At 40.5% G+C, this 15,729-nt stretch overlaps 1 protein-coding gene across 7 annotated transcripts in view; it reads left to right on the forward strand.

Annotated features, from left to right (window-relative positions):
- ZNF516 (zinc finger protein 516) overlaps positions 1-15,729 on the forward strand; it is a 154,385-nt gene that overhangs the window by 32,922 nt on the left and 105,734 nt on the right. For all 7 annotated transcript variants that reach the window (XR_012230540.1, XM_073566542.1, XM_073566534.1 and 4 more), the window contains one exon: positions 15,115-15,207. The gene's annotated coding sequence lies outside the window, so the exon portion shown is untranslated. The remainder of the gene's footprint in view (positions 1-15,114; positions 15,208-15,729) is intronic.

Below are 15,729 nucleotides of genomic sequence, written 5' to 3' on the forward strand. Positions count from 1 at the left end.
CCCTGTGCTGCTAAGTGTATAGTGGAAATGACGTACAATGCAGCGAGTCACCTTTCAGGGAGTAGGCACTTTGCTTTGTAAGTGGTAGTGTCGTGCCGCTACAGATGTCTGACCCTCTGTATGTTTACTTTGACATGGTGATTCACAAGGTTTCTTGACCTTGTCACCAAACAGATGTACAGGTCACAAAATCAGCTGGATTAGATCACACATACTCCAGTCATTGATGCAATGTGTAAAATGCTGTGACTATCACATTCATTTTTCTTCTCCAGAAAGGTGTTGTCTAATCAGATGTAAAATGTGGGTTTTGTACAATTTAATTTCCTCTTGTGCTCATCAATTTCTCTTTCTACTTCTCTTTATGGAGATGAAGGCACTGGACATGTAGTGAACAAGCTTTGTAAATGAGCAAGAGTATTTCTGTCAGTGACGGCAGTGGGGGTGGCCTAGTATGATAAACTGACATCCCGGTGAAGTCTGTAGCCCTACTGTGAGCATGGCTCCTGAGCAGAGCTCTGACTGCTGCTGTGGATACGTCGTGAGCGTTTTCATCTATTCAGCGTTCACTGCAAACTGACTGCACAAAAGTCTGATGACCATGTTACAATACCCTAAAACAAAAGAATGAGCGATCTTCTCATCTCTTATGTTTTTTTTGCTTAGTTCTAGCACTGCGTTGTTGTAACGATGGTGTCAGGTATCTTCTATGTGGGGAGAAGAATGATAATGTGATGGTATTGAGGTTTTGTCTGTATGTTTAATCTTGTTTAAAATTAATTCTATGGATTTCATTTTTGTACATTGTCGGGTTATATTTTTCTACACTTCACTGTCCTACTTCAGGCAACCCGTAGGCCCCACCTTGACAAATCTCACAGTTTGAGCAGTTGCTATCCGAAAAAAGCACTTCTGCTTTTAGCTCCTTTTCTTTTTCGCCCTGAAGTCTTTGTTGTAATGTGATTTTTTTTTTTTTTTTTTATGAAACGAGTAGTACATCATAAATCATTTAGTATGTGTGCTTCATGTCCTGTTGTATAATAAGCTGGTGTTTCCAATAAAAGCTCCTCTTCATAAAACAGATTACATCAGTAGTGTGCCACTCCCATGGATTACACCATTGACATCATGGTAAAGGGGACTCTGAGAACATTCTGTCTTTTTGTAAATGCTCATCCTTCCACCTTGTGTAGGAGGCTGGCTCTTCTGTCATTGTCGTGTGTGTGTGGAGCTGGCTCACATTAGTCTTGAAATTGTAGGCTAGAGAAATCACCCCATCCAGCTATGGATACAATGTGTCGTTTGAGCCCTTGTATGTGGCATGAATTGGGCGTATTGGCTGAATGTATAAAATCCAGTTTAGTCTGTACATTGATACATCGAGCAGACACCAATATATTCTGGGCCCTGCTTGAGGAGACTACACAATGTAATGCATTCTGACTATCCAATACATTTAGGGCTTGTGTACACAGAGTGTTTGCAGCGTTTATTCATGCTTTAAAAAAAGTCAAAGTTTAAATTTTTTTTGCCGTGTTTTTCACCTATTCAAATGCATGCGTAAAAACACTTCCAAAACACATGTATGCTGACACCACACCCCCAACTCACGGGCCCCATAGTGGCCACCCGGTCTTCGCCCACTGGTTGATAGTCACTTTACCAAAAATCTTTACTTGTCCTGTTTTCAATGTACAGTGCCTACAAGTAGTATTCAACCCCCTGCAGATTTAGCAGGTTTACACATTCGGAATTAACTTGGCATTGTGACATTTGGACTGTAGATCAGCCTGGAAGTGTGAAATGCACTGCAGCAAAAAAGAATGTTATTTCTTTGTTTAATTTTTTTTTAAATTGTGAAAAGTTTATTCAGAGGGTCATTTATTATTCAACCCCTCAAACCACCAGAATTCTGTTTGGTTCCCCTAAAGTATTAAGAAGTATTTCAGGCACAAAGAACAATGAGCTTCACATGTTTGGATTAATTATCTCTTTTTCCAGCCTTTTCTGACTATTTAAGACCCTCCCCAAACTTGTGAACAGCACTCATACATGGTCAACATGGGAAAGACAAAGGAGCATTCCAAGGCCATCAGAGACAAGATCGTGGAGGGTCACAAGGCTGGCAAGGGGTACAAAACCCTTTCCAAGGAGTTGGGCCTACCTGTCTCCACTGTTGGGAGCATCATCCGGAAGTGGAAGGCTTATGGAACTACTGTTAGCCTTCCACGGCCTGGACAGCCTTTGAAAGTTTCCTCCCGTGCCGAGGCCAGGCTTGTCCGAAGAGTCAAGGCTAACCCAAGGACAACAAGGAAGGAGCTCCAGGAAGATCTCATGGCAGTGGGGACATTGGTTTCAGTCAATACCATAAGTAACGTACTCCACCACAATGGTCTCCGTTCCAGACGAGCCCGTAATGTACCTTTACTTTCAAAGCGTCATGTCAAGGCTCATCTACAGTTTGCTCATGATCACTTGGAGGACTCTGAGACAGACTGGTTCAAGGTTCTCTGGTCTGATGAGACCAAGATCGAGATCTTTTGTGCCAACCACACACGTGACGTTTGGAGACTGGATGGCACTGCATACGACCCCAAGAATACCTTCCTTACAGTCAAGCATGGTGGTGGCAGCATCATGCTGTGGGGCTGTTTCTCAGCCAAGGGGCCTGGCCATCTGGTCCGCATCCATGGGAAGATGGATAGCACGGCCTACCTGGAGATTTTGGCCAAGAACCTCCGCTCCTCCATCAAGGATCTTAAGATGGGTCATCATTTCATCTTCCAACAAGACAACGACCCAAAGCACACAGCCAAGAAAACCAAGGCCTGGTTCAAGAGGGAAAAAATCAAGGTGTTGCAGTGGCCTAGTCAGTCTCCTGACCTTAACCCAATTGAAAACTTGTGGAAGGAGCTCAAGATTAAAGTCCACATGAGACACCCAAAGAACCTAGATAACTTGGAGAAGATCTGCATGGAGGAGTGGGCCAAGATAACTCCAGAGACCTGTGCCGGCCTGATCAGGTCTTATAAAAGACGATTATTAGCTGTAATTGCAAACAAGGGTTATTCCACAAAATATTAAACCTAGGGGTTGAATAATAATTGACCCACACTTTTATGTTTAAAATTTATTAAAATTTAACTGAGCAACATAACTTTTTGGTTTGTAAGATTTATGCATCTGTTAATAAATCCTGCTCTTGTGTGAAGTTTGAAGGCTCTAACTTATTTGCATCTTATCAAACCTGCTAAATCTGCAGGGGGTTGAATACTACTTGTAGGCACTGTATGTGTTGTTTTTTCTTTGTTCTCTATTTGTCAGATAGTATAAATGTAGAAAATTAGTCCAATTAGTCCTTATGTCCAAGTATTAACCTAAAAACCTTTGGCCAAATTCAGATGTATGTAAAACATGGTTCAAGTACGGGCTGTGATTTTGTGAGCTGGCTGGGGGTTCTTCTGAACCGGACGGCCTCATATATGCTCAGCACGCTGGAGACCCACAATCTGTTCAGACATTGCAGTCCGTACTCTTGACTCGTATGTCATGGGCATCTGAATTAAGCCTTACAAAAAAAAAATAAATTAGACCTGAAATATGAGCTTTAATAGAGATGCATTTTTGTTATTCATTCTATTGTCGGTGGTCTTAAAGGGGTTGTTTGGTCTTCTGACAAGTTTGCAGTCATATACCGACTGCAGACTCCTGAATCTTGACCCCGTGCGGTGCGCACACTGCTAGGACTTACCAGTGAAAGCGGGCAGTCACAGGACCACAAGCATACGACTTGCTTACATGCTGTCGCGTGCCGATAACATTTGCATGGCTTCTATAATTCAGTTGTATTGAGGGAAGTCAGCCATGTCTAGTGACTGAAAATATGCCGTTCACATCTCCATTGTAGGTTGCCTCTTTGTCCCCCCACCACTCAATCACATCCAACATCATCTTCTGTGGCAGACGTTCAAATTTACTAGAGGATGCAGGAAGGATGTTTTAAATTTTTTTTTCATTTTTTTTTAAATATATTAAAGAGCACGGCAAGTCACAAATGAAGGTGATCAAAAAGTCTTGCTACCATTTGAAAATGTGTGGTCGCATTAGTAAGTATGAAACTTTTCTTGAAGGGTAAAATCTGCCACGTGTGCACAAGCCCTTAAGGATGCAAACAAAATTGAAAGAAACGAAAGATACTTCTGATTAGAGTAGAGTGATCAATGAGTGGAACAAGCTGCCACGAGAAGTGGTGAGTTCTCCTTCAATGGAAGTCTTCAAACAGAGGCTGGACAGACATCTGTCTGGGATGATTTAGCGAATTCTGCTTTGAGCAGGGGGTTGGGCCAGATGGCCCAGGAGGTCCCTTCCAACTCTACCATTCTATGATTTAAGTATGGACTGAAGGTGAGTTTCGGTCATTTTTTTTTGGTCTGCCTGTCTCTGGAAAGGCCTGGGCATTAGTTTAGTCATTCTAGTTAGACACCAATAGAAGTTAAAGTAGTCCAGTATTTTTTTTTTTTTTTTAGCACAAAATCAATATTAGGATTATTTGGATATCCGTGTCTTGCATGGCTTCTGTATAATTGTATAATATGTGATTAAAACTGTATTTCACATAGTAATTACACTTCAGCAGTTTTGATATTTATTTCCATTTAAGGCCTGATTAATTTGGTGATTTCAGGGGAACTTGTCACCAGATTCGTGCTGTGCTATTGTAAGGCCATTTGTGAAGCATTGCTTGGAGCAGGGCAGGTAGAGGCTGGCCGGCCTCTTCAGTTGTGCAGGTCAAAATTTGGCCTTTTTTGTATTGATGGTGTTTTTTTCCCCCCACCCTTTGTATAGTGGCATAAGAAATTGAGAAATGTTATATAAAATAGTTTCCTGGTGCTGTAATATCTACAAACATGGTGCTATTGGACATGGAACTAAATAGAAAATGTAATTTGATGTCAAGTCCTTTTTAAACGGCTGCATTTTTGTTGCTACACTTTCTAACAGTCGTTCTGCATGGACACAAATTTGTTTTCCCACCTCATACACTTATGGCATGTTCACTGGGTAGTATTTGGCTATATTTGGAACACCTGTAAATATTAATAGAGATAAGCCATCCTCTTAATTGTAGTCCTACCACTGAGACTGAACTAATTACCCTAGTTACTTATGGCATATATCCTTTAAATATGCCATGAATGTCTGAGATGGCAGTACCCCTTTACAATAGGAATATAGAATATTTTACCTATTGCAGATAAAACCCAGCACTTTACATGGACAAAATCTGATAGATTGGACTGAGAAATTATGGAACCATTTTGAGTGATCTAGACCACAGTAAGAACTTCCTCAGCTATAGGAGATGAGCTAAAACATTCACACTGTGGTCTGACCTCCAGTTTGGTACTCCTTCACGGTCAGACGACAGTGTGAACTTCCTTGGCTGGAACTTTATTGCTGGAATCCTGGGTGCCTCTTCCTCTCACTAGTCCTGACATTGTAGGTCCTAGTGATTACATGGATGCTGGCATTCGAGTTCTGACCTCCGGAGTTCACGCTGTCCTGGTCCTGCTGCTACAGACCAAAAAGGATGTCGGACTGGGGTAGTGCAAATCTTTTAGCTAATCTCTCTCTGCGATACCTAAAAAGAGAAAAAAAAACACCTTCTATGGGGAAAATCTGCACGTAAAACTCGGCGTGCTCGCCACAGAGACTGACATGCTGCGGATTTGAATCGTGCACCGCAGGTCGGTTTACACTGCGTTAATAAATATAAGGAAAAAGTCCAGTGGGCATGAGATGTCTGTAAATTAGTCCACCCCTGCGTCCAGCTCAATGTGGCTGCCTGTATTTGTCCAAACATCTTGGTAGCTTTTTATATTCTATTATCGTGTACTTTCTGTAATTCACCCATATGTATCAGGGCATTGCCAGGAATAAACTGGAATTGTCCACTCGGTAGTTTTGGCATTTTCCGACACTTATCTGATACCTCTTTGTTAGTGTAATTGTGTGACCATTCTCTCTTCTGACTGATGTGAGCACTCTTCTTATTAATCAAATTGCACACCATTCCACACACTAAATATACCTAAGTGTACAGCTGTAGGAGGCAAACCTCTCGGAGACTTACAAAGAACAGTAACTGTGCATGGATTATATCATGGTAAAAGCTACTTAGCTCATGGAACGAATGGTGGATTTTCTGACTTTGCTCAGGCGCTTCATTTCACCAACGCTGCGGGCTCCAGTAGCCTAAGTAGGGTATAATGCCACAATAAAAGCCGGGCCACAGTTAGCTTCAATAAGAGGAAGATCCTGGGAGCGCTGCCCTGTGCTAAATATTCTGGATTTCCCTCTTCTGCAAGCACTGTCCTAGTCATGTAAATTAGGAGATTTCTCAAGAAGTTAGCAGAAATACTGGTTTATTAATCTGGAAACCCAGTGCCGACCTTCCCCCAGCCCCTCCTGTGCTGTTCCAGGTGTATATAGCAGGTTTAGATAGTGTCGTATTTTCAGCTATTCTGTTTTTTTGCTATTAATACCCTTGCAGTGTTAGTGTGTGTGCAGTCAGGTTGTGTCGTTTTTTTTTTTTGTTTTTTTTTTTTTTTTTATCCCTCTACTTGTATTTCTCTTGTGATGAGTTTTGGGTTGGAGATCCTGCTGGCAGTCCTGTAATCCGTTTCAGTGCGGATTAGTTATAATGTTTTTCTATCCTGTCTTTGTTAATTTGCTAGTCTGTGCTCAATACCATATGGGGAAGCCAGAACAATGAAATTATTTTCTGTATATTTCAATGGCTTTTATTGCACCGAGTGTAAATTGAACCTGTATGTGTGTCATTTATCTAAACTGTGCTCATCTATTTTGCCCCCCTCCCCTGCTAAGCTGCTATTCTATAGCAAAGTGAACATGCGATCTATATATATTCTCTATTTTATTTATTATAGGTCCTGTCTATTCTCAATGTCTGCAGGGCACCACCCTTATGTGCTTTACTTATTGATGTATTTAGTACTAGTGACAGACATAAATGAGAGAGGAATATTCAATCATTTTACGCTGTCAGTAACCAATTCTATAATTGTATTTGGGGTCTTGATTATGGATATTTATGACATGAAAAGCTTTTTTTCCCTTTTATAATTGTGTTCCTGTTTAATAAACTGCATTTTTTTAAGGCGGCACAATTTTAGATGGCTAAGTTGGCATGGCATTACTCCAAGGGGAGTAAAAACATACTGCCAGACACCTCTGTCGGGGCAGTTTTCCATTTATTGTCATGGTCAAAAGTGTTGGCATCCTTGATATTGTTACAGAAAATGAAGTAGCTCAGAAATGTATTGCAGTTACGCACACCTTGTTATACTCATGTTTTTCTTTGTGTGGTGGAACAACACAAAAAACAGAGAGGCGGGGGGGGAACCCAAAATGGACATTAATTTCATACAAAACCCCAAAAATGGGCCGCAAAAAATTGTTGGCACCCTCAACTTTAATATTTGATTGCGCACCCTTTGGGAAAAAAATAACTGCAATCAATCGCTTCCTATAACAAGCTTCTTACACCTCTCAACTGGAATTTTGAACCACTTTTTTTTTCTTTTCTTTTTCTTTGATAACTGCTCCAGGTCTCTCACATTTGACGGTTGCCTTCCCCCAACAGCAATTTTAAGATCTCTCCTCAGGTGTTCAATGGGATTTATATATGGACTCATTGTTGCCCACTTCAGAACTCTCCAGCTCTTTTCCATTCATTTTTGGGTGCTTTACGAAGTGTTTGGGGTCTTTGTCCTGCTTGAAGACCTATGGCTTACAACGCAAACCCAGCTTTCAACAATGAGCACTTACATTGTTACCCAAAATCCTTGGGTAATTTCTGATTTCGTGATGCCTTGCATACAGTCAAGGCACCCAGTGCCAGAGGTAACAAAACAACCCCAAAACATCTTTGAACCTCCACCATATTTATTTGACTGTAGATACTGTGTTCTTTTCTTTGTAGGCCTCATTCCCTTTTTGATAACTAGAATGATGTGTTTTATCGCAAATCTTGGTCTCGTCTGTCAACAAGACACTTTCCCAGAAGGATGTTGGCTTGTTCACATACATTTTGGCAAACTGCAGTTTAGCTTTGTCTGGGCCAGCAGTGAGGTCCTACTGAGTCTCCTGCAATAGCAATTCATTTTATTCAAATGTTGACGGACAGTTTGCGCTGACACTGATACACCCTGGGCCTGCAGGACAGCTTGGATTTCTTTGTAACGTGATTGGGGCTTGTTATCCACTATTCAGACTATCCTGTGTTGCAAACTTTCATCAATTTTTCTCTGCTGTCCATGTCCAGGGAGATTAGCTACAGTTCTATGGGTTGTAAACTTCATTATGTTGCCTACCATAGAAACAGGAACTTCAAGATTTCTGGAGATGAACTTGTAACCTTGAGATTGTTGATATTTTTCAATAAGTTTGGTTCTCTTTTGTTTATGTTCTCCTTGCTTAGTGTAGTAGACACAATGCAAAGATTCAGGCAATTTGTCCCCTTTTTATCTGGTTTCAGGTGTGATTTTCATATTAAATAACTCAATGTCTTTTTTATATTTTCATATTGCCCATACCTGTGACTTGCCACAGGTGAGTTAGAACAAGCATTACGTGCTTGAATCAGGGTTATTAAATTTTGCAAAGGTGCCAACAATTTTGTCCGGTCTATTTTGTGGGTTTTGTGTGAAATTATGTCCAGTTTTATTTATTTATTTTTTTTATAAGTGTATAACAAAATGTGTAATTGCAATAACTTTATGAGAGAAATATTTCATTTTCTGGAACAATTTCCAGGGTGGCAACATTTTTTTGACAAGATTGTGTACTGTTACAATGCGCACTGTCAGGGTTTTCACCTTAACCTCTGAAAAATAGGATTTGGCCAGAAGTGACGATATAGCTTTTCAGTATAATGGGCTACACAAAGTCCATTTAGACTTTGTTCGCCTTTTCCCAACATAACCTCTCCCATTATTTCTCAATATCTATCTTTAGAGGACAGTCAAGGCAATCCCATACACCTTATTATTTGCAAAGCCTTCTGAAATTGAGGTTCTGCTAACTTTTTTTATATGTATTGCCATCTGTATTTGTATGATATTATTGCCCCTTACAGACCTACATACTTTCGTACATACTTCTATCTTGTATAATGTCTGGATTGCAGAAGGTGCATTGCAAGCAGGTATATAACATAAGTTATGACTTTGGGGAGGCAAAGCTGTAACTACGGTGGTATCGAAGGGCCCTCCTCTGATGTCTGTGGGGAATGACGGAAATGTTAGTACTCTAGGGCTGTAGTAATCTGCAAGTTACATACAGTATAAAGGTATGTTCCCATGGTCAGTAAACATTGCGGGTTGGACGCTGTGTACATTCGCAGCATCCAACCCACAGCGGCCAGATGTTACAGCATAGTGGATGGGATTTCAAGAAATCGCATGTCCAATATGCGCTCACCACCACCTGTGGAGACAGACATGCGGCATGTCTTTCCTGACCGCAGCGTGTCAATTTACCTTGCAGAGACGCGAGTCTCCACAAGATAAATATCACCAGTGCAATGTATAGGGCTCACTGATTCCGCACGTTTCAATGAACACATGCGGAATAGCCTGCGTTCAAAAGCCAGCAGCGCTTTGGACACAGCGGACATGTGCTGCGTTCAAAGTTACTGACCGTGTGGATGTAGCCTCGGCTTATTTAGAAGACAGTTTTTCATGTACAAGTTTAATCCATGATTTTCATGGCTAAAATTTATTAGGCTATGTGCACACGCTGCGGTTTTTGCTGCAGTTTTGGCCCTGCGGAACCGCAGCAGTTCCGCAGACATGGTACAGTACCATGTTACCCTATGGGTTTTCAAAACCGCTGTGCTCACGCTGCGGTTTTTTTTTCTCCGCGCGGTTTTGCTGCGTTTTTTTTTTCCGCAGCATGTCAATTGTTTCTGCAGATTCCGCTGCGGTTTCACACCGTTAACATAGTAGAGGTGTGAAACCGCAGGGCAAAACCGCAGGCCAAACCGCAGCAAAACCGCAGGTCACTTTACCTGCGGTTCTGCGGGAAAAAACCTGCAGGTGAATCTGCAGCGTGCACATAGCCTTATAGTCTATGGAGCTGCTCACATGTCGGTGTCTTTTTGCACATCTAGTGATCAGCACAAAATCACAGATGTCTGATTTTTTTTTTTTTTGACCTGAGTTACAGGTCACTCTTGAATGTCCTCCATGTGCATGCCCATTCTTTACAGACTGTATGATTTGAAAAAAAAAAGTTTCTCAACTTTACCTTATCGTAGAAAAAGCTGATGAAACTCTGACCAGACTCTGAGGCTCTGTTACAGCAATGAGCTTTTGTTGCAGATTTTCTACACCCATTAATAAAAATAGGTTACTTGCATTTTTTTTAAATGCCGTGTAAAAAAACTCACCTAAAACTCATCAAGGGACTATACATAGTAACATAGTATTTAATGCATCCCATTATTTTATTTGCCTTTGCAGCAGCTGCCTGACACTGGCCACTAAATGTGAGTTTGTCGTCCACCCATACACCCAGGTCTAACAGAATGGTTTTTAACAGGGAGAAATGCAAAGTACTACATCTGGGCAATAAAAATGAAAAAAGCATATATAGAATGGGAGGAATAGGGCTAAGTGACAGCACATGTGAAAAAGACTTGGGTATACTAATAGATCACAGACTGAATATGAGTCAACAGTGTGATGCAGCAGCAAAAAAGGCAAATGCAATTCTAGGATGTATTAACAGAAGCATACAGTCTAGATCACGTGAAGTCATTATTTCCCTCTACTCCTCTTTGGTCAGACCTCATCTGGAATATTGTGTCCAGTTTTGGGCACCACATTTTAAAAAAGACATCAACAAACTGGAGCAAGTTCAGAAAAGAGCGACCAGAATGGTGACCGGTCTGCAAACCCTGTCTTATGAGGAAAGGTTGCAGGATTTGGGAATGTTTAGTTTGCAAAAGAGAAGACTGAGAGGAGACTTAATAGCTGTCTACAAATATCTAAAGGGCTGTCACATTGTAGAAGGATCATCTTTATTCTCATTTGCACAAGGAAAGACTAGAAGCAATGGGATGAAACTGAATGGGAGGAGACACAGTTTAGATATTAGAAAAAACTTTTTGACAGTTATAGTGATCAATGAGTGGAACAGGCTGCCACGAGAATTGGTGAGTTCTCCTTCAATGGAAGTCTTCAAACAGAGGCTGGACAGACATCTGACTGGGATGATTTAGCGAATCCTGCTTTGAGCAGGGGGTTGGACCAGATGGCCCAGGAGGTCCCTTCCAACTCTATGATTCTATTTTTCAGTGACAGTTTTGCCTAGTCGAATGAAACTCTGAAAAACACAGATGAAGAAAAAAAAAAAAAAAAATACTTTCTTGTAAGCAGAAAAATGATGCCTGAGCCCTAAGGGTATGCACACGCACATTCAGTATTTCCATCAGATCTTTCTGCTGCAAAAAACAGATTGACAGGAAATGCGCTGTGTAAAATAGGCACATTTTTTATGCACTTTTACTTGCATTTTCTTCTCATTCATTAAGAAAAATGCTTAAAGAATTCACATGATGCAGATTTGAAAAAAACAAAGCAAAAAACGCTCCGGTTCTAATGTGCAAGGGAAAACAAGCAGTGTGTGCATAAGAGTACAGAAATCTTTCACTTTGGCACTGTAAATCTGTGTTTTTCCCATCAAAAAAGCGCAGAAAATGTGTGAACAAGCTTTATGGGTCCGTGCACGCGACATCTTTTTTAACTACTGAGCTTTTCAAGCTGAAGACACTTCAAGAAACTGTTGGCAATATTTTTCTTTTTTGGTGCCTGTTTGGTAGTTCTTGTGGTGGTCTTTCAGCCAGCGTGTTTTTTTTTTTTTTATTTTTTGGTTGGGTTTTTTTTGTTGTTGCGTTTAGCGGGTCATGGCGTTTTCCCACCTGAAAAATACTGCATGCACTCTAATCTTGCTGTATCCTCAAAGTTTGATTTAACTGTCTCCTATCTATCTCGCAGTAATTGTCCTTTTCTTTTTAAATGACTTATCGAGATCATGGTAGATGCCAAGAAATGTGATTCCGATCCTCCCGCTACAGTTAGCAGGAGCAGATGGCCTTCATGGCCTGTTGTCTAAAGGCCATAGGTTTTGTTTCATGTTGCATCCCTTCTGCTGGAGAGTGCAGATCCCAATGTGTTACAGCAATCCGTCTTTACTTGTGAAACTCACTGTTGATTATAACTGCACAAATTGCAAATCAAAATTGGAATTTCACTTATTCACTAGTGTTTTATGGCTAGAACTATATCGCTTTCCTTCCGATCTCTTAATTGAATTTTTTTCTTTTCTCAAACACTCATCTCGAGAGGACTTTAACCTGTATGAAAACAAAGCAAAGGTTAAATTGTTAAGCCTCAAAAAGACCTTTTTAAAATGAATGCCCGCGTCAATACCATTTTGTTGCTTTCTTTACACTTGGCAAAAATATTTTTTCCTGTTTTTAAAGAATATACTTTGTTGTCAATGGTTTACTAAAGCATGCTACATAGATCCAGACTAAACATGTGTATGGGAGCTATTAAGAAACGCCTACTACTTTTCGACTTTTGGGTTTAGGAAATCTACGCAACTTGACTTTCACTATTGGGGTTGATGCAGGGTGTCACGGAGTTTGATTGTATTTTGGTTGTTTCCTACAGATGAAGACAAGGGTTACTAGATCCAGCTTGCAAGGGTAGTATGCATGTGGACATATAATAGTTGCTAATGGCAAGAAGCCAAGTGAAATATAAGGTGAAGCCTGTACTCATATACAGTGCTTGTGTAGTCTCTTCACAATTGACTAGAAATGTTCCATTTGCTTGTGAGATTAAATAATTGATCATGCTATGATGATGCTTCCTACAGTGGTTTTATTTGGTGAAGCTGAACATAGACAGTTTGTGTGTGTATATATATATATATATATATATATATATATATATATATATATATATATATATATATATATATGTATAATATCTAACTTTAGAAGTACACACTTAGATTTTGATACTGCTGTGCATTTGTGACCTGGTTTTGCTCAGTATATTATTTTCGCTCCTGTTTCTTGATGGATATTTCCATTTCTGTGTAGCTTCCAGGAATACGTTCCCTGTAAGCCTTTTTTACTCTATAGCTCTTTAGTGCATCTTGGTCTGTGGCAGCTGCATTCCCCCCCCCCCCCTCCAGGGGATTTACTGCTGAAAAGCAATAATTATGTGGAGTCCAATCAATTGTAAAACTTATGGATGTCATTTAGTTATTTTTAACTATGTACAAGCAAAATGAGTCCTTTAAACACAAGGTGGCTATAGACATGCATTTTGAGAGGTGTTCTTTCCATCAACCCTCAATCATTTAATAAAAGAAATGAACAACTGCGGCTTGTCCCAGATATGCCGAGCATTTTATGTCCCTGGATCTGTTTATAACGGCATGAGTTGGCTTGATGCTTTAAATATATATGGCATGCATAGCCCCCAGAATGAAAACTGAGCCGTATGGTGGAGATTCCCACCACACCACAGGCTAACACGGTGCATATGAGCCTGCTCGGAGCATGTCCTGCAGCTGTTATCTGCCTTTACCTGCAGCGATCAGAGATGCTGAGGTTCACTGACGAGATCGGAGCTAAAGATTAAAAGTGACTCACTGAAAAGGACATTATTAAAATAAGCACCACAGAAAAAAGCAGGTCACAGTTGGTGATGAGCGAACATGCTCTGATTAGGGGTTATCCGATCATGCTCGGGTGCTAACCGAGTGTCCTCTGCATGCTTGAAAAACTTGTTTGAGTCCCCACTCCTGCATGTTTCGCGTGCAGAGATTACCTAACAAACAGGCAATTCCTACATGTGTTGCTGCTGTCAAACAGCTGCGAGACATGCGGGATTCATATTTTTCGAGCACACCGAAGACTCTCTGTTAGCATACGAGCACGCTCGGATAACATCTTATTTGAGCATGTTCGCCCATCACTAGTCACAATACTAAGGTGTTACATGATGCAGCATCCCCACGGTAACGGTGCAAAATACTGATGAAATAACCACTCACACCTACTATTAATGGATAGGGTGGATGTGCTGCCTCCACCTTAATCAAGGGGCTCCTGCATCCTGTAATGCATCCTTATTGTGAAGAACATATACATTCTTCAGACAGTTTCTACTTGGAAGAGGCTCAATACTTGCAATGCAGTTCAGTGGGACAGCTAGAGATACCCGTGTTTCTTTTTTTTTTTTTTATGCTTTTGTTGCATGTAAAATTTTAGTTGTCTTCATAGCTTAAAGTCGTGTAAAGGAAAAAAAAAAAATCTGATCCCTCCGGCCGCGTGCATAATAATAATTATTGCTCCAAATATTGCTGGTGCCAAAAAACTGTCTGGAAACGACCAGAAAAAATGCTAGCAAAAGACTCTTAAAGTTTACCAGTTCAAGGGGAGAGTTTCCTGAGGCCTCTCCTGTTTGTTCTGACAATTTTGACCCCTGGAAAAAACATGCAGTGTGAACATACCCTAAAGGTGTGTGTCTCTTCACTTGTTCATGTTGTGCGTAAGGCTGCCACACATTTCCAATTCAGAATAGATGATGCCCGCCAAAATGGCACAGCTTAACATATACAGAATGTGTCCAAAGAACCTGAGTAAGATGCGCAGCTTTGCAGAGTGTCCGGGATGTTCAGCTAACTTGAGGTACATAAACTATTCCTGGGCAACGCATTGCGAGAACGATTTGTTCTCTCCATCAGATTCAATCATTCTGCGCTGCCATTTTCTATGATTGTGGGGTCCAATAGAGGCAGTGGCCTGTGACTGTAGTAGCATAGGATTATATTATATCCCTCATCTAGACACTTTGTGTGTTGCTTTTGTATTTTAGGCGTATTACTTTTAAGGCTTTTTTAAGCTGATTAAATTGCTTTTACATGTTAATAAAATGTGAAATGTTGCCATAAAACTTAGATTTTTATGAATTTGTAATCCACTGATGTTTTGCTTTATTTCAGCTTCAATAGAGAATTTTTTGCAGTCTCACTATGGCAGAAGGTCCAGTTTCCTAGTGTTGAAATGGACGTAGACAATCAGTACTTCAATTCAAGGTCAGTTTCCACAGCTCCCAGCATACCAGCGATAACAAATGCTTCCAGTAACTGTGTATTTGATATTAATGGAGCAGCTATTCTTATTATGGCACAGACATTTTCTTTATTTATCTATCTAGGCATTTGTTAGCATGTCAGTATTAGGCAATTCTTAGCAGCGCGTCATGAATGCAGAAATTTGCTGCTGGCAAAATATATTTTGTATTAATTTTTATGAAAATTGTAATGACCAGTAATTATTATCATCTGCTGTGGTGAATCGGGAGGCCCCCATAAACATTCACTGGTTGACCATCTTATACAACTCGCTTTTGCAAAGATTGGTTTGTAGCACCAAAGACATTGTGTCAATCCCTTTATGGCTACGTGCGCACGGTGCGTATTCTGCATTTTACCCGCGGATTTACTGCATTTTTTGTGTGGTTTTTCACCTGCGGATTTCTAGAATGGAGCAGGTGGTAAACTTTGGCAAATCAGCACAAAAGTGACATGCTGCATTTTTCATTCGGCAGCAAATCT

This window comes from Dendrobates tinctorius, unplaced genomic scaffold, assembly GCF_039654945.1.
Source record: "Dendrobates tinctorius isolate UK_male_01 unplaced genomic scaffold, ASM3965494v1 ptg000004l, whole genome shotgun sequence".
Lineage (NCBI taxonomy): Eukaryota > Metazoa > Chordata > Amphibia > Anura > Dendrobatidae > Dendrobates > Dendrobates tinctorius.